The 4,301-nt window shown below is 35.7% G+C and overlaps 1 pseudogene; it reads right to left on the reverse strand.

The window, feature by feature from the left end:
- Window positions 1-3,137: 3,137 nt before the first annotated feature.
- LOC122110152 lies at window positions 3,138-4,037 on the reverse strand (annotated as a pseudogene).
- Window positions 4,038-4,301: the final 264 nt, after the last annotated feature.

Consider the following 4,301-nt stretch of genomic DNA (forward strand, 5'->3'; position numbering starts at 1 on the left):
AAGGGAAACCATAGGACCTTTGTTTCTTTGGCCCTGGATTGAATAGACAATTGTTTAAAAGCAAATAAGCATATATTATTTTAGAACATTACTGGAAACAGCGTCCACAAATACAGTCCATTGAAAACTTCAATATACTACAGAAATACCTCCTTAAATGTCTTCAATTATATACATTCTTCAATTTCTTTTTTTTAATTGAGAATACCATACAGAGGAGTTACAAATAACGAGTACATTTCTAATCAAGAATTGTTGCCTCTTCTTTGTTTCCTTCCCATCCCTTCCCATACTCCTCCTCTCCCCCTACCCAATCCTCCACCCCCCCTCCAAAGTTGTAAAGTTCGTTTTTCCACATAACGACTTGTACATCTCATTGTTGCAGTGGGTCCACCTGTATCCCTGGTTAAATGATTTGTTTTTGCCCTTCTCCTCCACAAATTATACCAACATCAAATACAGTGAAAGCAGGGGTTATACCGTGGGGGAGGGACATTCTTCAATTTCTACAAAGTATGATTTTAATTTACAAATGAGTAATGTTTACCAATTATTAATTTTTTCAGATTTCTTTAATAGTAAATCATATAGAGTTTTTAATTAAAAGAACATCATAATGAGTATTTTATCAGATTTATTTAATATTAAATCATATAAAGGTTATAATTAAGAGAACATCATAATTAGAAACAATGGAGATAGACAGCAAAAGAGAGAGTGAGGTTTACATGTACATAGAAAAAGTGTCAGGGTTAAAAAGGGGTTTAAACCATACGTACAGAAAAGTGTAAGAAACATATTCTGATAGAGATTGAACATTGAATTTTGTCTAATTTTTTAAAAAGAAGATGTGAGATTACTTTAAATTGATTCTATAAAACTTCTCATTTCCCAACTATGAATTTTATCTTTCTATGATCCCTAGATATGATTGTTGCTATTTCTTACAAGCATTTTTAGAAAAGAGAAATATTAACAATTCCATTTACTCTGTGAAAAAATAATTTGATTTGCCAAGTTTATCACTCTCATAGCAGGCTAATGATATAGTCTACTTTAACACTTACTTCATTAACATCTTTAACAATTTACCATCTATTACTTTCAGATATTAAGTGAAATTATTAATGGAAATAAATTTAATGTTCTAGGAGTGGCTATCTATCCCAGCACTCAAGAGGTTGAGTTATGAGTATAACTTATGACTAGAGTTTGTGACAAGACTGGCTTACATAGCAATAACTGACTCAAAAAGGTTACCTTATACAGTGAAAACCAGTTGTACTATGGGGGAGGAACATACAAAAGAAAAAAAAATCACATAGTACACTGTAAAGTACTATGAAGAAGAACAGCGAAAAGGATAAAGCCTCTTGTTTACACTCTATTTGATTCCAGTGCCCTGCATCTTGTATATACACTTTTCTAATTTGGGGAGGGGGAGGGAAAAAACAAAATGCTTAAATAGGGATACAGGTTGACGCATTGTAACAATTGTACAAGACACTATGTTGAAAATGAACTTTACAATTTCAGCTTGGGTGGTAGTTGGGGAGGTGGGGAAGGAAGGGACAGTAGGGGAAAACAAATGAGGAGGAAACAATGCTTAATAGGAAATGTACTCATTACCCTACTCATATAACTGTAAACCCTCTGTGCAGTATTTTGCAATAAAAAATATATAAACCTTATCTTTGAAGTAGTCTGCAAAGCTTTGCTAGATTAATATTGAGCTCCAAGCCAGTATATTAACAAAAATAATCAAAATATTATTTTCTATCCTCCTTCCCACTTTTCAATAAATTAGACTTTCACCAAACTTTACTATTTCAATCATCCTTTCATCCATCTTGTCATACATCCCTATCAACATTTTAATTGCCAGCTTGAGAAAACTAATTGGACTCTTATACATATTAAAAAGAGAGAAATATGGTAGAAAAAAGACTTCAGTCTCTTTTGGGTATACATAGGTAAATCAAGTGTTGATTTCTACATGAATATTTGAAGAACAAATCATTTCATCAAATAATAACAAATTTTATATCATCAAGCTGGTTGTGTTTGAAGTGCACAAAACTAAAATAAAAATTCTGAAATGGACTCATTACCTTGCTCATGTAATTGTAACCCCTCTGTACAGTATCTTTACAATAAAAATGTACATTAAAAAAGAAAAATATATAAAAATTCTAATTAAGAATTCATCATTATTTCATTATGTAGGTATATTTTGTTTTTTTTAAGACAGAATCTGGCTAAATAACACATGCAAACTTCAAAAAATTTTTTTCTACCATGCCCTTCTTAAGTAGAATGTACATGAACCATTATACTTTTTTTTAAAGTTTAGTGTGTCATAAGGCCTGTGTACATTTAATATATACAACTTGATAAATTGCATGTTTACATATATGTATGATTCATGTATGCATAAATTCACATTCACACCAGCAGTGTTCGAGTCCCCTATTAAACACACTCTTTTTTCCCCTCCAAATTCCTGGTTTAATAAGGGATTGTTTATTCTTTGATACAAAAGTTCCCAAATATCAGACTGTTCACAAAAAAACCCCACAGTATCAACTTTAGAACACAAATATTAGGACTAATACACTAATCATTTTTCTAAAGGATGCATCTGACAAGCCAACTCTCACTCACAAAAATACATTGTTGCATTTGAGTTTAACATCCCACACAGCAGACTCATGTGAGGTCTGACACACATACTTCTAACTTAAAGCTGCTATTCAGTGCTACAACAATGCCTTTGCAGTTAGGGAAACAACTCCTAAAATCTTGTAGGATTGGAAAAAAATTTCCCCCTGAATAACAAGAGATTAATTTGGAGACACTAGATAAAAACCATAAGTCCTTTTTATTGTTAAATCATAAAAATTATCAAAATTAAAAGCAAAAGTTACAGGGTTAGACAACAAAACTATTAAGAGCATCAAAGGAATTGAAAACGGAACTAGAAGTAGGTGAATATGAATTAATGAACATGGAGAGGACCAAGGATGGGGGAACAGTGAGCATGTGCTGAAGGCACTAGCAAAGAGGAGCTGGTGAAATTTTGATCTTAAGACATGCGCCTCGGTAAAGAAATAATGGGATAAGTTCCCTAAGCCCTGCTATGTGCTTAAGGGGTCATCCTCCTCGCCATTGGCGCTGTTTCTGTCTTCCTCTCCCTCCTCGGCCTCTTTTTCATCATCCTTGATCAATTCCAGCTGGTCTTCCCAGTGATCTTCCTTATCATCATCATCGTCAGCCAGTAGGTCCCCCTTCTCAGAAGAGTCATCTGCACCCGGCTCAGACTCCATCTTGGCATTAGTCTCATATTTCTCCAGGGAGCTGCTGCTCTGTTCTGACGTTTATTCTGCACCTTGACTCTAGACGATAAGACTGGTCTGCATGTTTGCTCTATTCCTTTTCATTTTTTTCCCAGGCTGTCCAGTAAAGAATCCACTTTTTGTTTAGTCTGGGTCAGTTTCTTCTTAATGGCTTGAAGGTCATCTCCTTTCAATTTTCTGGACTTGGAAGAAGATCCCTTCTGTCCACTTTTAGAATTGAAGCCACTTTTGCCCCCAAGTGAGGTGTTTCCTGATACACGCAGACCTCTGAGTGACAGGAGGCAGCGGCACACGTACTGGGTAACTGTACATCCTGTCATAATAATCTCGTTGAAAGGAGTAACCCAAGTCGAATGAGGAGCCACACATCTCTGCTGCAGATCATTTCACACCTGCTTTCCCCCCCCCGATTCACTATTGGCTCTGCAGCCAGATTAATATCTCAAACTTGGCCGACAATCATTCTGCTATCTTGGCCTGCTAGAGCAGGCCGAGCATTTGTCTCATTAAGATAAGGCACAAAGGCAAAGCCCTTATGAACAGAGCAACTCACAGTTTTGCCATACTTCCAGAAGATTGCTTTCATGTCAGACTTCTTGACCACAAGTGTATTGAGATTCCCAATAAATACCGGGAGTTCATGGAATGAGGATTTGTCTTGTTGGTAACATTGCTAGCCATTGTGTCTGATAGTCTGGATCCTCACAAAGCTGAAGGCAGAGGGAAAGAGAGATTCGATTCAAATCTCAGACTCCCAGGTTCTGTGAAAAGTCTACTGCTCCTTGAGGTCGACAACAAGGAAACAACCATCCAGTCTCATCTCTTCACCAAAATCTCACACACTCTTACAAACTCTTATACATATTCTTGCCAGCATGTGTTATTTCCTGATTACTGTCATTCTGACTGGGGTAAGATAAAATCATGTGTAGTTTTGATTCAAGT

The sequence above is a fragment of the Dipodomys spectabilis genome, unplaced genomic scaffold (assembly GCF_019054845.1).
Source record: "Dipodomys spectabilis isolate Male_0828 unplaced genomic scaffold, ASM1905484v1 ptg000075l, whole genome shotgun sequence".
Taxonomy (NCBI): domain Eukaryota; kingdom Metazoa; phylum Chordata; class Mammalia; order Rodentia; family Heteromyidae; genus Dipodomys; species Dipodomys spectabilis.